Below are 20,758 nucleotides of genomic sequence, written 5' to 3'. Positions count from 1 at the left end.
TCTCTCTCTCTCTCTCTCTCCCTCCCTCTCTCTTCAGGTACCATGTCCTAAAAGGGCATTGGTGACCATGGACTTCAATTTGATTAATCTTGGTCCAGGTCTAGGATTATGCTTGTAAATGACTGCAGTGGTTTGCCGTTGCCTTCTGCAGTATGGCGGTCCAGGAGACTCTCCTGGTCTTCCCACCTGCCATTAGACATATCGGAAGGATTTACAGGCTGATAACTAACCTGTCTGGCTACGTTATGAACACACCTTCAGTGGCCATCAATTCTTGGGATGGGACTCAAACCAGACCTTCTGGCTCAGATGCAGGGACGCTACTCTCCGTGCCACAAGGCCTCCGACTTCCTGTTCCTATACACTCCAAAAGCAAATAAAATAATTCAACCCACCTTTAAAACCAAATCAGCGTCAGATTTTCATATCACTGGACACAAGGTAATCAAAGTTCCCATGAGTACTGAGTGAATTGTGATCCTTCTACTATATAAAATAATCTGCCAGACTACGGAAATTTCATATCTTTTCCTACATTACTGAGCTGGTGATGCTCGAATTGATTGATTGCTTTCTGGTGAAATGCATAGCAATAAAAAGGTTGTGAGCTTTAGTTGCAAACAACACAGTGATTGCTCCCCAAATTGCAGTAAGAAATAAGACTGGAGGGTGGGAGTGAAATGAAATTTCTTGGGTTAGAAAATTTTCGGGATAAAAATTGGATTTTGCTTGAAAACTAGCCTGGGGATCATGATGAACAATTAACCCGCCCCTGTTTATAGAGATGCAGGCAGCATGTAAACTTTTGCTGCCACTGCGGATTTATATGATTGCAGCATGAAACCCAGCACCAAGCGGGCTGTTGAGTGGCTGCGCGCATCATCAGAGGGCAAAGTACTTGTGGGGCTAGCATTACTTAAAGATAAAACAAAAACAAAAATAGCTGGAAAAACTGAGCAGGTCTGACAGCATATGCGGAGAGGAATACAGTTAATGGTTCAAGTCCATATGACTCTTCATCAGAACTAAGAAATATAGAAATGAGGTGGAATATTAGCTGGTTGAGGGGGGTGGGACAGGTAGAGCTGGATAGAGGGCCAGTGATAGGTGGAGGCAAACAAGAGATTGCCAAAGATGTCATAGACAAAAGGACAAAGGGGTGTTGACAGTGGTAATATTATCTGAGGAATGTGCTAATGATGACATTAAGTGTAGAAAGCAGGATGAGCAAGGTACAGATAGCCCTAGTGGGGATGGGGTAGGGGGAAGGGATCGAAATAGGCTAAAAGGTAGAGATAAAACAATGGATGGAAATACATTTAAAAATAATGGAAATAGATGGGAAAAGAAAAATCTATATAAATTATTGGAAAAAAACAAAAAGGAGGGGGAAAAATCAGAAAGGGGGTGGGGATGGAGGATAGAGTTCATGATTTGAAGTTGTTGAACTCAATATTAAGTCCGGAAGGCTGTAAAGTGCCTAGTCGGAAGATGAGGTGCTGTTCCTCCAGTTTGCGTTGAGCTTCACTGGAACATTGCAGCAAGCCAAGGATGGACATGTGGGCAAGAGAGCAGGGTGGTGTGTTGAAATGGCAAGCGACAGGGAGGTCTTGGTCATGCTGGTGGACAGACCCAAGGTATTCTGCAAAGTGGTCACCCAGTCTACGTTTGGTCTCTCCAACGTAGAGGAGACCGCATTGGGAACAGCGAAAGCAGTAGACTAAATTGCTTCACTTGAAAGGAGTGTTTGGGCCCTTGGACGGTGAAGAGGGGGGAAGTAAACGGGCAGGTGTTGCACCTTCTGCAGTTGCATGGGAAGTTGCAGTGGGAGGGGGTTGAGGTGTAGGGGGTGATGGAGGAGCCGCCAGGGTGTCCCGGAGGTAACGATCCCTGCGGAACGCCGCCGGCGGGGTGACGGGAAGATGTATTTGGTGGTGGCATCATGCTGGAGTTGGCGGAAATGGCAGAGGATGATCCTTTGAATGTGGAAGCTGGTGGGGTGATAAGTGAGGACAAGGGGGACCCTATCATGGCTCTGGGAGGGAGAGGAAGGTGTGAGGGCGGATGCGTGGGAGATGGGCCAGACACGGTTGAGAGCCCTGTCAACCACCATGGGTGGAAAACCTCAGTTAAGGAAGACGAAGGACATGTCAGAGGAACAGTTTTGTAAAGTGTCATCATCTGAACAGATGTGATGGAGGCTAAGGAACTGAGAGAATGGGATGGAGTCCTTATAGGAAGCGGGGTGTGAGGAGCTGTAGTCGAGGTAGCTGTGGCAGCCAGGAGACTTATAATGAATATTGGTGGACAGTCTATCACCAGAAATTGAGAGAGAGAGGTCAAGGAAGGGAAGAGAAATGTCAGAGATGGACCACGTGAAAATGATGGAGGGATGGAAATTGGAAGCAAAATTAATAATTTTTTCCAAGTCCAGACATGAGCATGAAGCGGCACCAAAGCAGTCATCAATGTACCAGAGGAAGAGTTGTGGGAGGGGACCTGAGTAGGACTGGAACAAGGAATGTTCACATACCCCATAGAGAGACAGGTATAACTGGGGCCCATGCGGGTACCCATAGCCATACCTTTTATTTGGAAGAAGTGAGATGAGTTTAAGGAGAAATTGTTCAGTGAGAGAACAAGTTCAGCCAGACGGAGGAGAGTAGTGGTGGATGGGGATTGTTCGGGCCTCTGTTCAAGGAAGAAGCGGAGAGCCCTCAGACCATGCCGGTGGGGGATGGAGGTGTAGAGGGATTGGACGTGAATGGTGAAGAGGAGGCGGTTGGGGTCAAGGAACTGGAAATTGTTGATATGATGTAGGGTGTCAGAGGAATCGTGGATGTAGGTGGGAAGAGACTAGACAAGGGGAGAGAGAATGGAATCAAGATGGCAAAAAATGAGTTCTGTGGGGCAGGAACAGGCTGACACGATCGGTTTGCCGGGACAGTCCTGTTTGTGGATTTTGGGTAGGAGGTAGAAGCGGGCTGTCCGAGATTGGGAGACTATCAGGTTGGAAGCTGTGAAAGGAAGATCTCCAGAGGAGATGAGGTCAGTGACAGTCCTGGAAATAATGGCTTGATGTTCAGTGGCGGGGTCATGGTCCAGGGGGAGGAAGGAGGAAGTGTCTGCGAGTGTTGGCCTCTGCGAGGTAGAGGTCAGTGTGCCAGACAATAACAGCACCACCCTTGTCAGCAGGTTTGATGACAAAGTCAGGGTTGGACCTGAGAGAACGGAGTGCGGCAAGTTCAGAAAGAGACATGTTGGAGTGGGTGAGAGGAGCAGAGAAATGCTGTCTACTTAACGATAGCCTGCATTACCTAAAAGCCACTCTGCACCTTTTAAAGGTGAGGTGCATCCTGACTGCAGCAGATGCTGGGTCTGATTCAGGAATGAGTCTCTGAATATAAAGAGGAGAGGAAATGGTGCAACAGGTTAAAGAACATGCCCCAGTGTTCTTCAACATAGCACTGGAGACCTTGGTGCAGGAGATGGACAGGTGGTGTGAGATCCTCTTCCTTCAGCGCAGCAGAAAGTCCTCCAGACAGATAGTACTAAGGCAGTAGGAGCAGTTAGCCTTTATGGTCAATGCACGACAGGCTAGCTTCTAGGACCTGGATGCAGTGACACAAAAAGCTCAATGACCTCACATGAGTGGTAAAGGTAAGTGAATGAATCTTCCAATGTCATATCCTTGCAAATGAATCACTAACCTCACACACTGCTTCATTCACCTCACTCATTCAGTCACCCACTAACAGTGTACATGAACCATGATTCATATCTAACATTCATATCTTAACCTCATCCTTAGCATTTCTGGAAGCCTCTCACTCATATTGCTTACACAGATTGTCAGCAATACTGCTATGATAGGCACATCAAAATAGGGTGCTAGACTGATGTGACAAACAATGCACACTCTAATTTTGTTTTTGCAGTGTGCTGCAGATTTGCTGTAAGTGCACAGACCCTTTAAATTAGTTTGCACAGCTTTACACATGCATGCGGCAACTTAAAGGGCTGACATGAGCAAGAAGTTTTGGGTTGATGCACAACCACGCAACTTAAAGGGAACAATAGAGTTGAGGTTGAAAATGGCAGCATTACGTACCGACTGACATCACAATCTGCCTAGCCTGGAATGAGCTCCTAACACCCGAGCTACTGACCTTGCCAAATGGCACATTACACATGCCAAAACTAATGGATACTAATAAAGCCCAATTTGACAGCCAAAGACTCTTAACTGCAATGACTCAAAATTGCATTAATTGCAACTGAAATCTTGCAGAATCATGCAAACCTGTTGGAATGCGCAATTGATCTAGAAGTCATTTCCAAATGTCTAGGCTCCCTCTCACCTGGGAACTTCCTTGTACCTCATCAAAGATGCACCTCTCACAGTTCAAGATCACTTCTTATGTTTTTGGTGCTTATATTGTGTTACTAGCGGTGACTTTGTCTTCTGTGTTTGTAACTCTCTCTGTAGATAAGAACACAGGGACAGGAGGAGGCCATTCAGCGCCCCCCCCCCCCACCCCCCACAACCCCCCAGCCTATTTCATCATTCTATTACATCATGGCTGACCTATATTTTAAATTTTTGGATCTGTGGTCCTTGGTACTCTTGCCCATCAAAATTCTATCAATCTCAGTTTTGAAATTTTCAATTGAACCCCAACCTTTTGATGAGTCTTTTTAATGCACACCCACCACAACTCCCTTTGCTCCCTGTGCCCTGGAGAGTTTTTGTTTCACTTACTAAAGGAAAAAAAGAATGTTATTTTGATTTTAATTCAGTTCCCTTATTTGATCTTCCTGCTTGTTGTTGAGAGGTGCCAGAAAAACACTATACTAAATTATGGCGAATGAAATAAATTATTAAATGGTAAAAGGATGAGGAAATAGTTGCAATAGCACATTACACACTCATCATTAAGCTTAGTCAGCTCTTCATGTGGTAGTACAACTGCTGTGCTAAATTGTGATATACATAATATCTTACATAGTCATTGACCTTCTTGTTCACCAGCTACCAAAGTTATCTGCTTGACTTTTGCTTTTCAAAGATGACAGGCAGCCTCACTGATTTAGACAGGACTGATTGAGAATTACAACAATAAGAACAATTTGCATTTAAGTTGCTCCTTTAATGTAGAAAAAAACAGTTCAAAATGCCTCAGAACAAAAAATGAAACAAATAAATGAACATTGAGTCAAAGAAGGAGATATTAGGAGGAATGATCTAGGGATTGCTCAAAAGGATGGGTTTTAAATGGAGGAGAAAGAGATGGTGAGGTAAGGGAGTTTATGGAGGAAGTGTTCAAGGCAAAGCTACCATCAGATATCTATCTGAACAGTTGGTAGTGCCATAGCCATCTTTCAGGTGTAGAACGTACACCTGCACATCCTATATGGCATGCATTCATAAGTGTTTTCAAGGCAGAAGTAGATAGATTCTTGAAAAACAAGAGGGTGAGGGGTTACTGGGGGTAGGTGGGAGATTACAGTCAGATCAGCCATGATCTTTTTGAATTGTGGAGCAGGTCTGGAGGGCTGAATGCCTACTCCTACTCCTGGTTCATATGTATGTGCCACTATTTGCTTGCCACTGTACTGGTGAAGGCAAAGAAAGATGTGTCCAGGGCCAGTGACTGAAACAAGCATTAGCCTATTTACATATGGCAAAGACGGGCCACGTCTTTCTGCACCCATATAAAGAATTGTGACTGTTCTGGCTATGTTCAGGAAAACGTGCTCTACATGTGGCCTAACCTGCAGCCCTTAAGGAGACCACTGTTGACCACCACGAAGAAGTTAATATCCTAATGATCAGCTGCTGGATTCTGATAATTGCTCTCAACCTTCCAGCACCCCCTCCTGGTCACCCCCCTCCCCCTCCCCCTACCCCTCCCCCTCCCTCCACTTCCCCCTCCCCCCCCCTTCCCATCCTTCCCCCTCCCTCTCCCCCTCCCTGTCTCCTTATCATCCCTCCCCTTCCTTCGGATCGCCCCTCCCTCCTGATCAAAACTCACTCCCCCTCCATCTCCCCCATGCTCCTGACCGCCCTCTCCCTTCTGCCTGATCGGCTACCTCCCCACAACCTTCCCCCTCCCAGCATATAACTGAGGGCTGCTTCACCAGCAACCTGCTTCAGGATACTCAACAGGCATTTGCAGCTCACCAGCCTCAGGTAAATCACACCCAAGGGCCAATATTGGGAATGAGCTGGGCTCACAACTCTAGCACACTAATCAGTGGAAAAGAGAGTTGAGTGTAGTATAAAAATGAGGCACTGATATGAGCCCATTTAATCTTAACGATGAAGACCAGTTTCAGCCCCAATAGTTTCTCTGTGAGCTGAACTTAAATTGTGCAATCAGAGGACTTAATTCCCCAGGATGCAGCAGTACCATTCAGTCAGCTGATGGAGTATTCTTTTCTGCTCCAAGTATTTTCCACTCAGCAATTTTCCTTCAAATAATATTGAAGAACAAGAGAATATTTGAAAAGCTTTATTGAGGTAAAGCTTATATTTAGTTTTGCAGAGGCTAAGATCTAATCTCGGAGAAGAGAGTCTGGAAAGCCAGGAATGTTGGTTCCCGTGGGCTGCCTGGAGTTTTCACCCAAGAGCATTGACAATCCTTTTGTCAGGTTTTCCACTTGACAGTAGCCTGCAAATAGGTTTAATGGTGGTGGGTGGAGAGAGATCACGGGGGTGAGGGTTTCGGAAGGATACTTTATTTTATACTCTTTCCACAGGATGTGAGTATCGCTGGCTCGGCCAGCATTTATTGCCCATCGCTAATTGCCCTCGAGAAGGTGGTGGTGAGCTGCCTTCTTGAACCATTGCAGTCCCTGTGGTGTGGGTACACCCACAGTGCTGACAGGGAGACAGCTCCAGGATTTTGACCCAGTGACAGTGAAAGAATGGTGATATATTTCCAAGTCAGGATGAGTAGAGGGGAACTTCCAGATGGTGGTGTTTTCATGCACTTGCTGCCATTGTCCTTCTAGCTGGTAGAGGCTGTGGTTCGGAAGATGCTGTTGAAGAAGTCTATGTGAGTTGCTGCAGTGCATCTTATAGATGGTACACATTGCTGCCACTGTTCATCGGTGGTGGAGCGAGTGAATGTTGAATGTGGTGGAAGGAGTGACTGTTGAATGTGATGGAAGGGGTGCCAATCAAGCGGGCTGCTTTGTCCTGGATGTCAAGTTTCTTGAGTGTTGTTGGAGCTGCACTCATCCAGGCAAGTGGAGAGTATTCCATCACACTCCTGACTTGTGCCTTGTAGATGGTGGACAGGCTTGGGGAGTCAGGAGGTAAGTTACTCGCTGCAGGAATCCCAGCCTCTGACCTGCTGTAGCAGCCACAGTATTTATATGGCTAATCCAGTTCAGTTTCTGGTCAATGGTAACCCCCAGGATATTGATAATGGGGGATTCTGCAATGATAATATCAGTGAATGTCAAGGGGAGATGGTTAGATTGTCTCTTATTAGAGATGGTCATGGCCTGGCATTTATGTGGCACGAATTTTACTTGCCACATGTCAGCCCAAGCCTTAATGTTGTGCAGGTCTTGCTGCACATGGCTTACTGGGAGGTCAGTGTTTGCTGGGGATTGGTGGGATCAGTGATCACAGATTTGGAGGTGCATATGTTCACTTTGGGATTGAGAGAGTGCTGGGGGTTGGAGATTTGGGGGTGGATTGCTGCTTGTGATCACGCATGGTTGAGGGATATTGGGAGTTCATTAGTCATGGAGTTCTTGGGAGATATTGGGTGTTATTATTGGGGGCTTATTAATCACAGGGTTAATGAAGGGGAATCTAGGGCACTGGCAATTATGGGATGCTGGGACTAGATCATAGGTGGGGTGGCATGGACAGGGTTGGAAGGAAGCACTCCTGCTCCTCCTGGCCCGCAAGCAGTACAGTAAAGACACTTACCTAAAGGATCTGAACCTTCTCGCCTCCTTTTACCCAATGGATTTCTCAAGGCCTAGAAACCTGACGACTGTGGTTCTGAAAGGGTTTCAGTGACCAATCCACTTCTGAAGAGTGGATTAATCACTCATTCCTAATCCTGTTTATGTTAAATCAGAAATAGGTGGCTTTGAGATGGCTAAGGAACAAATTTGAATCTTTTTAACAATTTAACTTCCCACCTGAACCGAATACATTTTTTAAGGGGTGTGTGGTTATAATGTTTGTCTGTCTCTGTCCGCACTTGTGTCCAATTCAGAATAAAATTAAAGCATGCTGATTATATACCTAATGTAGATATTCCTTTGTGTGTATAAACAAATTTACTGAACTCAGCATGAGAGAGAAAATATAAAGATTGAGCCAGAACATGTGAGAGAGAAAGAGAAAAGGGAATCCATGGGGAAGAGAGAAGAAAGGAATTGCACTTCTTCATGTCATGTTAATTCAGCTTAATAAAAGACACCAGCTGAATTTTGAAGTCAAGCGATATTCACTTAAGTCAACAGCTAGTAAAGGTTGAGACTAGACCAGTGGCATGGATTATTTTTTAAACCTACACAGGATGTGGGAGTCATTGGCAAAGCCAGCTTTTGTTGCCCACCCCTAATTGCCCTTGAGAAGGTGGTGGTGAGCTGCTTTTTTGAACCATTGCAGTCCATGTGCTGTAGGTACACCCACAGTGCCGTTAGGGAGGGAGTTCCAGGATTTTGACCCAGCGACAATGAAGGAACGGCGATATATTTCCAAATCAAAATAATGTGTGGCTTGGAGGGAAGCTGTTCCCATGCACCTGCTGCCCTTGTCTTTCTAGATGCTAGAGGCCGTGAGTTTGAAAGGTGCTGTTGAATGAGCCCTAGTGAGTTGATGCCACTGTGCATCTCTGGTGGAGGGAGTGGATGTTTAACTTAGTGGACGGGGTGCCAATCAAGTGGGCTGCTTTGTCTTGGATGGTGTTGAGCTTCTTGAGTATTGTTGAAACTGCACTCATCCAGGCAAGTGGAGAGTATTCCATCACACTCCTGACTCGTTGATGATGGACAGGCTTTGGGGAGTGTTGTTTTCTTATTTTTAACATGCATGATACAGAGGGAAGTGGACGAGACAAAAAGACAGTATGGAAGGCACAAAGGGTGAGGGGGTGGTCATTGTGACTTTCTGCGATTTGTAAAACAAACACTGGCGAATCATTATGTTTTAACATCTCCTGATTTTGATCAATGGAACTGAATATGATGTGTATCTGAGCAGGATGTGGTGAGACTGGAATAGCTGTTTCCCCCATAAGAGCAGGAAAGGTTATGGTGAAGTTTAATAGAGGTGTATAAAATTATGATAGGTTTTGATGAACTAGATTGGGAACTAGATGGGGAAGAGTTATTTCCATTAGAAGGAAGGTGAGTAACTGGAGGATTTAGATTGAAGATAATTAGCAGAAAACCAGGCGGGTGACGAGGAGAAATTCTTTTACACGACGAATTGTTGTGAAATGCTGCCTGAAAGGGTGGTAGAAACAGACTAAATAGTAACTTTCAAAGGTGATTTGGATAAAAACTTCAAAAGAAAAAGAAAAATTGCAAGACTGCAGGGTAAGAGCAAAGAAGTCGGACTAATTAGATAATGCTTTCAAAGGGCCAGCACAGACAGGATGGGCTCATTGGTCTCCTTCTGTGCTAGATCATTCTAAGGTTCAAAATGTACCTGAAAGTGACCTGTGTAAATGAATGTGATGAATAAATGAGTATGTGTGGTCTGCATCTGGTAGTAAAGGGTAGAGGGCACCAATAAAAGGAGCATCACGTTGTACTGAAGCTGACAAATTTCAACCAGAGAAACAATACATCAAGCTGAACTTGGGTAATTATTGGCACTTGAGCATTATCGCCACAGTCAGCCTCAGCCATCATTGGACATACATTCAAGGTCATTGGAAATTTGTAATCCTTCCAGGCTTAATAAAATCAATGAAAGTTACTGGGTTAAATCCATGAACAAGTATATAAAACCTGCACACAGAACTTAGGATGACATTGTTGTTCATCTATTAAAAGATCAGAACCTGCAGTCGTTCTTGAGCTAAAGACATCTATTCTCTAATATAAAAACAAAAAAACTGCGGATGCTGGAAGTCCAAAACAAAAACAGAATTACCTGGAAAAACTCAGCAGGTCTGGCAGCATCGGCGGAGAAGAAAAGAGTTGACGTTTCGAGTCCTCATGACCCTTCGACAGAACTTGCGTTCGAGTCCAAGAAAGAGTTGAAATATAAACTGGTTTAAGGTGTGTGTGTGGGGGGCGGAGAGATAGAGAGACAAAGAGGTGGAGGGGGGGGGCGGGGGTGTGGTTGTAGGGACAAACAAGCAGTGATAGAAGCAGATCATCAAAAGATGTCAACAACAATAGTACAATAGAACACATAGGTGTTAAAATTAAAGTTGGTGATATTATCTAAACGAATGTGCTAATTAAGAATGGATGGTAGGGCACTCAAGGTATAGCTCTAGTGGGGTTTTTTTTTTATTTATATAATGGAAATAGGTGGGAAAAGGAAAATCTTTATAATTTATTGGAAAAAAAAGGGAAGGGGGAAACAGAAAGGAGGTGGGGATGGGGGAGGGAGCTTACGACCTAAAGTTGTTGAATTCAATATTCAGTCCGGAAGGCTGAAAAGTCCCTAGTCGGAAGATGAGGTGTTGTTCCTCCAGTTTGCGTTGGGCTTCACTGGAACAATGCAGCAAGCCAAGGACAGACATGTGGGCAAGAGAGCAGGGTGGAGTGTTGAAATGGCAAGCGACAGGGAGGTTTGGGTCATTCTTGCGGACAGACCGCAGGTGTTCTGCAAAGCGGTCGCCCAGTTTACGTTTGGTCTCTCCAATGTAGAGGAGACCACATTGGGAGCAACGAATGCAGTAGACTAAGTTGGGGGAAATGCAAGTGAAATGCTGCTTCACTTGAAAGGAGTGTTTGGGTCCTTGGACGGTGAGGAGAGAGGAAGTGAAGGGGCAGGTGTTGCATCTTTTGCGTGGGCATGGGGTGGTGCCATAGGAGGGGGTTGAGGAGTAGGGGGTGATGGAGGAGTGGACCAGGGTGTCACGGAGGGAGCGATCCCTACGGAATGCCGATAAGGGGGGTGAAGGGAAGATGTGTTTGGTGGTGGCATCATGCTGGAGTTGGCGGAAATGGCGGAGGATGATCCTTTGAATGCGGAGGCTGGTGGGGTGATAAGTGAGGACAAGGGGGACCCTATCATGTTTCTGGGAGGGAGGAGAAGGCGTGAGGGCGGATGCGCGGGAGATGGGCCGGACACGGTTGAGGGCCCTGTCAACGACCGTGGGTGGAAAACCTCGGTTAAGGAAGAAGGAGGACATGTCGGAGGAACTGTTTTTGAATGTAGCATCATCGGAACAGATGCGACGGAGGCGAAGGAACTGAGAGAATGGGATGGAGTCCTTACAGGAAGCGGGGTGTGAGGAGCTGTAGTCGAGATAGCTGTGGGAGTCGGTGGGTTTGTAATGGATATTGGTGGACAGTCTATCACCAGAGATTGAGACAGAGAGGTCAAGGAAGGGAAGGGAAGTGTCAGAGATGGACCACGTGAAAATGATGGAGGGGTGGAGATTGGAAGCAAAATTAATAAATTTTTCCAAGTCCTGACGAGAGCATGAAGCGGCACCGAAGTAATCATCGATGTACCGGAGAAAGAGTTGTGGAAGGGGGCCGGAGTAGGACTGTAACAAGGAATGTTCCACATACCCCATAAAGAGACAGGCATAGCTGGGGCCCATGCAGGTACCCATAGCCACACCTTTTATTTGGAGGAAGTGAGAGGAGTTGAAGGAGAAGTTGTTCAGTGTGAGAACAAGTTCAGCCAGACGGAGGAGAGTAGTGGTGGATGGGGATTGTTCGGGCCTCTGTTCGAGGAAGAAGCTAAGGGCCCTCAGACCATCCTGGTGGGGGATGGAGGTGTAGAGGGATTGGACGTCCATGGTGAAGAGGAAGCGGTTGGGGCCAGGGAACTGGAAATTGTTGATGTGACGTAAGGTGTCAGAGGAATCACGGATGTAGGTGGGAAGGGACTGGACAAGGGGAGAGAGAAGGGAGTCAAGATAACGAGAAATGAGTTCTGTGGGGCAGGAACAAGCTGAGACGATCGGTCTACCGGGGCAGTTCTGTTTGTGGATTTTGGGTAGGAGATAGAAGCGGGCCGTCCGAGGTTGGGAGACTATCAGGTTGGAAGCTGTGGGAGGGAGATCCCCAGAGGTGATGAGGTCAGTGACAGTCCTGGAAACAATGGCTTGATGTTCAGTGGTGGGGTCATGGTCCAGGGAGAGGTAGGAGGAAGTGTCTGCGAGTTGACGCTCAGCCTCCGCGAGGTAGAGGTCAGTGCGCCAGACAACAACAGCACCACCCTTGTCAGCGGGTTTGATGACAATGTCAGGGTTGGACCTGAGAGAATGGAGTGCAGTAAGTTCAGAGAGACAGAGGTTAGAATGGGTGAGAGGAGCAGAGAAATTGAGACGACTAATGTCGCGCCGACAGTTCTCAATGAAAAGATCAAGAGAAGGTAAGAATCCAGAGGGAGGTGTCCAGGTGGAGGGAGAATATTGGAGATGGGTAAAAGGATCCGTTGAACTGGGAGAGGACTCCTGCCCAAAGAAGTGAGCCCGGAGACGAAGACGGCGGAAGAAGAGTTCAGCATCATGCCGAGCCCGAAATTCATTGAGGTGAGGGCGTAAGGGTATGAAACTAAGTCCTTTGCTGAGCACTGAACGTTCAGCATCGGAGAGGGGAAGGTCAGGGGGTATAGTGAATACACGGCTGGGGTTGGGATTGGAAGAAAGGGTGGGGACGGAGGAACAGGCAGGGGTGGAGGGTCCTAGATGGGTGTTGGTGTCAATGAGTTGTTGCAGCTTGCGTTCCTTAGCACTTGAGAGAAAGAGAAAAAGTTTCTTGTTGAGGCGTCGGATGAGCCGAAGGATAAAATGAAACTGGGGGCACGCGCAGCTTTGAAAAAGGGTACGGCGGTGCTGCTGGAGGGAGAGGTCGAGTGTGTTCATATGGCGGCGCATGGCACTGAGTGTGGATTTCAGAATGTGACGGGAACAGCAGTCCGAGAAACGTTTTATGTCCCGGAGATACCTGTAATCCTGGGTGGGTTCGAAACATGAGGAGTGGAATTTCAGTTGAAATCCACGTGGGGTAAGTCGGAGACGGAGACAGTCACTGAGAAAGGAGATATGGCTGTGAAAGCGGGTTTTAGTAAACACCTTGTCAAACACTAGGAGGGAAATGGAAAGCAAGGAAGGTGAGCAAGACAACAGAGAAATACGGAAATCTTGTCGCAGAGAGGAACAGAACTTCTTCAAGGAGGTAGGCATTTCTTGAAGAGCAGTGGCAGTCAATTAAACACAGAGATAAAAACAAAAAAACTGCGGATGCTGGAAATCCAAAACAAAAACAGAATTACCTGGAAAAACTCAGCAGGTCTGGCAGCATCGGCGGAGAAGAAAAGAGTTGACGTTTCGAGTCCTCATGACCCTTCGACAGAACTTGCGTTCGAGTCCAAGAAAGAGTTGAAATATAAACTGGTTTAAGGTGTGTGTGTGGGGGGCGGAGAGATAGAGAGACAAAGAGGTGGAGGGGGGGGGCGGGGGTGTGGTTGTAGGGACAAACAAGCAGTGATAGAAGCAGATCATCAAAAGATGTCAACAACAATAGTACAATAGAACACATAGGTGTTAAAATTAAAGTTGGTGATATTATCTAAACGAATGTGCTAATTAAGAATGGATGGTAGGGCACTCAAGGTATAGCTCTAGTGGGGTTTTTTTTTTATATAATGGAAATAGGTGGGAAAAGGAAAATCTTTATAATTTATTGGAAAAAAAAGGGGAAGGGGGAAACAGAAAGGGGGTGGGGATGGGGGAGGGAGCTTACGACCTAAAGTTGTTGAATTCAATATTCAGTCCGGAAGGCTGTAAAGTCCCTAGTCGGAAGATGAGGTGTTGTTCCTCCAGTTTGCGTTGGGCTTCACTGGAACAATGCAGCAAGCCAAGGACAGACATGTGGGCAAGAGAGCAGGGTGGAGTGTTGAAATGGCAAGCGACAGGGAGGTTTGGGTCATTCTTGCGGACAGACCGCAGGTGTTCTGCAAAGCGGTCGCCCAGTTTACGTTTGGTCTCTCCAATGTAGAGGAGACCACATTGGGAGCAACGAATGCAGTAGACTAAGTTGGGGGAAATGCAAGTGAAATGCTGCTTCACTTGAAAGGAGTGTTTGGGTCCTTGGACGGTGAGGAGAGAGGAAGTGAAGGGGCAGGTGTTGCATCTTTTGCGTGGGCATGGGGTGGTGCCATAGGAGGGGGTTGAGGAGTAGGGGGTGATGGAGGAGTGGACCAGGGTGTCACGGAGGGAGCGATCCCTACGGAATGCCGATAAGGGGGGTGAAGGGAAGATGTGTTTGGTGGTGGCATCATGCTGGAGTTGGCGGAAATGGCGGAGGATGATCCTTTGAATGCGGAGGCTGGTGGGGTGATAAGTGAGGACAAGGGGGACCCTATCATGTTTCTGGGAGGGAGGAGAAGGCGTGAGGGCGGATGCGCGGGAGATGGGCCGGACACGGTTGAGGGCCCTGTCAACGACCGTGGGTGGAAAACCTCGGTTAAGGAAGAAGGAGGACATGTCGGAGGAACTGTTTTTGAATGTAGCATCATCGGAACAGATGCGACGGAGGCGAAGGAACTGAGAGAATGGGATGGAGTCCTTACAGGAAGCGGGGTGTGAGGAGCTGTAGTCGAGATAGCTGTGGGAGTCGGTGGGTTTGTAATGGATATTGGTGGACAGTCTATCACCAGAGATTGAGACAGAGAGGTCAAGGAAGGGAAGGGAAGTGTCAGAGATGGACCACGTGAAAATGATGGAGGGGTGGAGATTGGAAGCAAAATTAATAAATTTTTCCAAGTCCTGACGAGAGCATGAAGCGGCACCGAAGTAATCATCGATGTACCGGAGAAAGAGTTGTGGAAGGGGGCCGGAGTAGGACTGTAATTCTCTAATTCTCTATTCTCTAATGCCTGACTCCATTGAAGATTTTCGGTTCATTGCTGCTTTTGTCCGTGCATTGAAGCAACAGACCAAAGTCATACTAATGTCAGCTTAAAAGACCAGTTGCAGAGACACTATAACATTCTGCCTGGCCTTTGTGGCCAGTCAAAATACTGACACTTTGAAAGTTTGGCTATTTCTAAAAAAAAAATCATTAATTTCAAAAGCAGTAAAGATGCTTTCAAGTAAATTTTACAAATCAATAGAATTCCTTTTGCTTCTTGAATTAGAAACATAGAAACTAGGAGCAGGATTGGCCATTTGGCCCTTCGAGCCTGCACCATTATTCATTATGATCATGGCTGATCATCCAACTCAATAGTCTGCTCCCGTTTTCTCCCCATACCCTTTGATCCCTTTCGTCCCAAAAGCTATATCTAACTCCTTCTTGAAAACATACAATGTTTTGGTCTCAACTACTTTCTGTGGTAATGAATTCCACAGGCTCACCACTCTCTGGCTGAAGAAATTTCTCCTCATCTCAGTCCTAAATGGTCTACCCCATATCCTCAGACTGTGACCCCTGGTTCTGGACTCCCGCACCATCGGGAACATCCTTCCTGCATCTACCCTGTCTAGTCCTGTTAGAATTTTATAGGTTTCTATGAGATCCCTCCTCATTCTTCTGAACTCCAGCAAATATAATCCTATCAACTCAATCTCTCCTCATATGTCAGTCCTGCCATCCCAGGAATCAGTCGGGTAAACCTTTGCTGCACTCCCTCTATAGCAAATACATCCTTCCTCAGATAAGGAGACAAAAACCGCACACAATGTTGCAGGTGAGGTCTCACCAAGGCCCTGTACAATTGCAGCAAGACATCCATGTTCCTAAAGTCAAATCCTCTGGCTATGAAGACCAACATACCATTTGCCTTTACCGCCTGCTGCACCTGCATGCTTACCTTCAGCGACTGGTGTACAAGGGCACCCAGGTCTCGTTGCATGTTCCCCCCTCTCAATTTATAGCCATTCAGATAATAATCTGCCTTCCTGTTTTTGCTACCAAAATGGATAACCTCACATTTATCCACATTATACTGCATCTGCCATGCATTTGCCCACTCACTCAGCTTGTCCAAATCACACTGAAGCATTTCTGCATCTCCTCACAGCTCACCCTCCCACCCAGCTTTGTGTCATCTGCAAATTTGGAGATATTACATTTAATTCCCTTATCTAAAATAATAACTGGGGTCCCAGCACCGATCCCTGCGGTACCCCACTAGTCATTGCCTGCCATTTGGAATAAGGCCCGTTTATTCCTACTCTTTGTTTCCTGTCTGCCAACCAGTTTTCTATCCATCTCAATACACTATCCCCAATCCCATGCACTTTAATTTTACACGCCAATCTCTTATATGGGACTTTGTCGAAAGCCTTCTGAAAGTCCAAACAAACCACATCCACTGGCTCCCCCTCATCAACTCTACTAGTTACATCTTCAAAAAATTCCAGTAGATTTGTCAAGCATGATTTCCCTTTTCGTAAATCCATGCTGACTCTGTCTGATTCTGCCACTGTTTTCCACGTGTTCAGCTATTAAATCTTTTATAATGGACTCTAGAATTTTACCCACCACCAACGTCAGGCTGACTGGTCTATAATTCCTTGTTTTCTTTCTGCCTCCCTTTTTAAATAGTGGGGTTACATTAGCTACCCTCCAATCTGTAGGAACTGTTCCAGAGTCTATAGAATCTCGGAAGATGACCACCAATGCATCCACTATTTCTCGGGCAACTTCCTTAACTACACTGGGATGTAGATTATCAGGCCCCAGGGATTTATCGGCCTTCATTCCCATCAATTTCCCCAACACCATTTCCCTACTAATACAGATTTCTTTCAGTTCCTCCCTCTCACTAAACCCTGTGTTCCCCAACATTTCTGGTATGTTATTTGTGTCCTCCTTTGTGAAGACAGAACCAAAGTATGTATTTAGTTGGTCAGTCATTTCTTTGCTCCCCATTATAAAATCCAAATTTCTGAATCTCTATACACGTACGTGCAACTGAATACTCCATTTCTCAAAGGGGCTCATCCTTGTCGGTTGCAAAGGGATGCGCTGGGTGGCAAACTCTGGCTGGGTGGATTCCTGGAGTATTGGTCACATGACCATCTCCTTCCAAATGCCCCATCCCCACACTCCCCTCATTGGTTGCCCAATGTGTCCATTCTCATGGGAGACACAATACCTTCCCACAGCCAATTGGAAAGTGAGTTAACTCTTTGTTACCTGATTAGATGATTCTGGAGAGTCAGTCAAACAGCCTTTTCTTTCCCAACTCCAATGATTTTATAACAAAGAAAGGGTATGGAAAGAAAATGTTATTTTACATTTATTTCGATGTCCCTATCTTTTTTTTCTCCAAGGTTGCCAAGACAGTAATCTTCAAGTCCTGGAAACTCCAAGGCAACCTTGGAGAGTTGGCAACCTGAGTGCACCATGGACCTCATAGGCCACTTGAGAAGCTTAATTTCATGTTGTGATTATTAAATAAAGACTGAAAGTTATAGATTTGTTTTACTTCTTCATTCATGGGACATGGCTGTCATTGGTAAAGCCAGCATTTATCACCATCTTTTTGAACCGCTGCAGCCTATGTGGTCTAAGTACACCCACAATGCTGTTAGGGAGGGAGTTCCAGGATTTTGACCCAGCGACAGTGAAGGAACGGTGATATATTTCCAAGTCAGGATGGTGAGTGCCTTGGAGGAGAACTTGCATGTGGTGGTGTTCCCATGTGTCTGCTGCCCTTGTCCTGCTAAGTGGTAGAGGGTTAGGAAGGTGCTGTCTAAGGAGCCTTGGTGAGTTGCTGCACTTCATCTTGTACCTGCAACTACTGCATCGGTGGTGGAGGGAGTGAATGTTTGTGGATGTGGTGCCAATCAAGCGGGCTGCTTTGTCTTGGATAGTGTCAAGTTTCTTGAGTGTTGTTGGAGCTGCACTCATCCAGGAACAGGAGAGTATTCCATCACACTCCTGACTTGTGCCTTGTAGATGGTGGGCAGGCTTTGGAGAGTCAGGGGGTGAGTTACTCACCCGGGCTAACAGACATCATGTTCCGAATTAGGGTTGATTCAGTGAAGTGCAGAGGCTAGCCCTTTCAAAACCTTTAGGCCCATTAGATTCACATGGAACAAGCCAACCAGTACTAAATTGAAGAGTATGGAAAAATTGCTTGGGTTTGGAGGGATGGATTGCTAAGGCTAGAGTGGATTAAACATTACTCTAGAAATTTAGTTGGCCACCCACCCATTACAGAATTACAGCCACATTACTGGAGTGGGGAAGAAAGAGCTTTACTCTGAGACTGATTATCATTGTTATTTGATCTTGGTATGATTGATGCTAAAGAATTAGCAACCCTATTTCACTCACTCCAACACTGACATCCTTCACCACAGGCAGAACTAAAGCAAATGAAAAAAGCTGCAGTGATCTGCTAGTCTTAAATATACACAGACACTTCAAGGTGGAAAATACGCACACCTTTGTGCAGCATTCTTTCTGAGACCACAGCTGACTATCCAAGCTAAAAAAACTTTCTCAAGAACACTAGATACAAAACAAGTTTCACCAGAGAAAGATGCAGTGCAAAAAGAGGCCACTCAGACCTGTGTTGGTTCTGTGTATCCCAATCCCCCTGCTGCTTTCCCACAGCACTCCAAATTCCTTTTTTCAAGTATATACCCAATCCCTTTCTTGTTATGTACAGCATCAGTCCCGTAAATCTGAGAGATTAAAATAATTCCAGGGGTATCAGTTATGAACTGAATGGGAAGAAAATCAGACGACTGCTGTAATGTATTGGTTCTTGAATTGTGGTCCATGGACCATTGGTTCTCTGCAAGGATTCTGCACGGGCTGGTCCAAAATGTAAGTGACTGACTTGCAACGCCATGGCTGAGGCGATATGAGAGAGCAAGGCAAAGCGCCCTTCCCCAGTATCCTCACCACTCACTCGACATTACACAGCAGACTGGCTTCCGCACGGCAGCGCACATTGTCATAAACAAGCACAATGATGTTGCTTTATAAGCAAGATTCATGTTCCTATTGATTTTGTTTGATTTAATACAGAATGAAGATAAGTATTATTTTCTCCAAAGAAGATTATTGTGATGATTTTTTAAAAATAACGTATTAGATTGTTTGAAGTAAATGCATTTATTTGTAGCAATGTTTATAACATGAAAATGTCTATACCTTTGTTTCTGGAATGAATTAGCAATTTACTTATGAGATTTAATAAAAACAAGATCAGCAGACATGAATTTATTTCATTTAGCACTGAAAAAGCAGCAAAATATTGATGGTTTCTATGAACTCTGATTGATTCTGATGAGCATTTTTGTGTAAAAGTGGGTGGGGGGATGGGACAGATGGGTGGAAATTTGAGAAGCCCTGCAATAACAGATGGATGAACAGTTTAATGGTTAATTGGTGAAGGGGAAAATGCAACCCCACATCATTCCAATGGGATGACAACCTTGTTTATTCAGCTATTGACAGCTTTTTAATATCCCTGAGCCAATTACAACAGTGCTAGAAGCAAAGGCTGGAATTTTTCAACCACACTCCCAGGGTGGTGTGATGGCAGGTGGGCTGATGGGATGGTAGGCAAAGGGGAGGGGTAAAATTGTGCGCCATGCCAGTGACACTGCCTATCCACCCACGCCCACCCGTGCTGTTATTTTACCAGCAGTGGGGAGGCGTTGGGTGGCCCGCTCGCCGTTGAGCTAATCAAGGCCCCTAGGTGCCACCTAAGGGCCTCCATCCACCTCTGCCAGGATTTTACCCAAACCAAGTGTCCAGCCCAGCAGACTGATGAGTGGGCAAGTCAGAACATTTCTCCTTTTCAGGCCCCATGCCATCAGAAGCCCACCAAGCCAGCCCCCTCTCCCATCCCCGGCCAACGCCAGCCCTCCCCACCCTCACCAGGACCTGCCAGACTGGCCCCGGAATGACCTTGGACTTACCTACAGTCCAGCTCCATTGCAGCTTGCTGCCCATTGGAACTTGCTGCGGTCCCAGCAGTAGCCACTGCTGGGTCTCTGACCAACCCACTTTGAACAAGTCGGACGAGCTGCAGGTCGTCCACAGCAGGCATTTCATGTTGTCGTCACCGCAACGCCATCACTGCCCTCAAGAGTGGCTACTATTTTGACATCGTCAACAAACAGACATGTCAGACCTATTAAAGTCTTGCCTCAACCTTATCCTGACTTTTTCACTCGGTGCAAAACTCAGCCCAAAATTGTTTGATCTGTTGATTGATTTTTCCTTTGGGATTGTTCAGTTGGTGAAGACTTCAATCTCTAGTCACAAATTATAAACAGGCTGTAAAATATACATTGACCTCAAATATCTTTGGCTAAAGTAATGTGCTGACTTTTTCTAGGCTTTGTAGTGAATAGTGCTGTGGATCTGATATTAATCAGCTGAAGGTACAGGCATGTACTGTATCTGTGTTGTTTTCTTTGTCATCAGTTGACAACAATGAGTTTGATATGAATTGAGTACTTCCAGTTGGGAAACGCTACATGCTGGGGTGCCACATGGAAACACATTAGGCACTATTATTTTTTTTATTCATTCATGGGATGTGGGCTTCTCTGGCTGGGCCAGCATTTATTACCCATCCTTAGCTGCCCTTGAGAAGGTG

General features: G+C 46.0%; 1 protein-coding gene across 1 annotated transcript in view; it reads right to left on the bottom strand.

Annotated features, from left to right (window-relative positions):
- Positions 1 to 20,758, bottom strand: part of adgrb3 (adhesion G protein-coupled receptor B3) — a 1,012,398-nt gene that overhangs the window by 241,336 nt on the left and 750,304 nt on the right. The gene's annotated exons all lie outside the window — the stretch shown is intronic.

The sequence above is a fragment of the Carcharodon carcharias genome, chromosome 5 (genome assembly GCF_017639515.1).
Source record: "Carcharodon carcharias isolate sCarCar2 chromosome 5, sCarCar2.pri, whole genome shotgun sequence".
Lineage (NCBI taxonomy): Eukaryota > Metazoa > Chordata > Chondrichthyes > Lamniformes > Lamnidae > Carcharodon > Carcharodon carcharias.
This window is presented reverse-complemented; position numbering and strand designations above follow the sequence as displayed.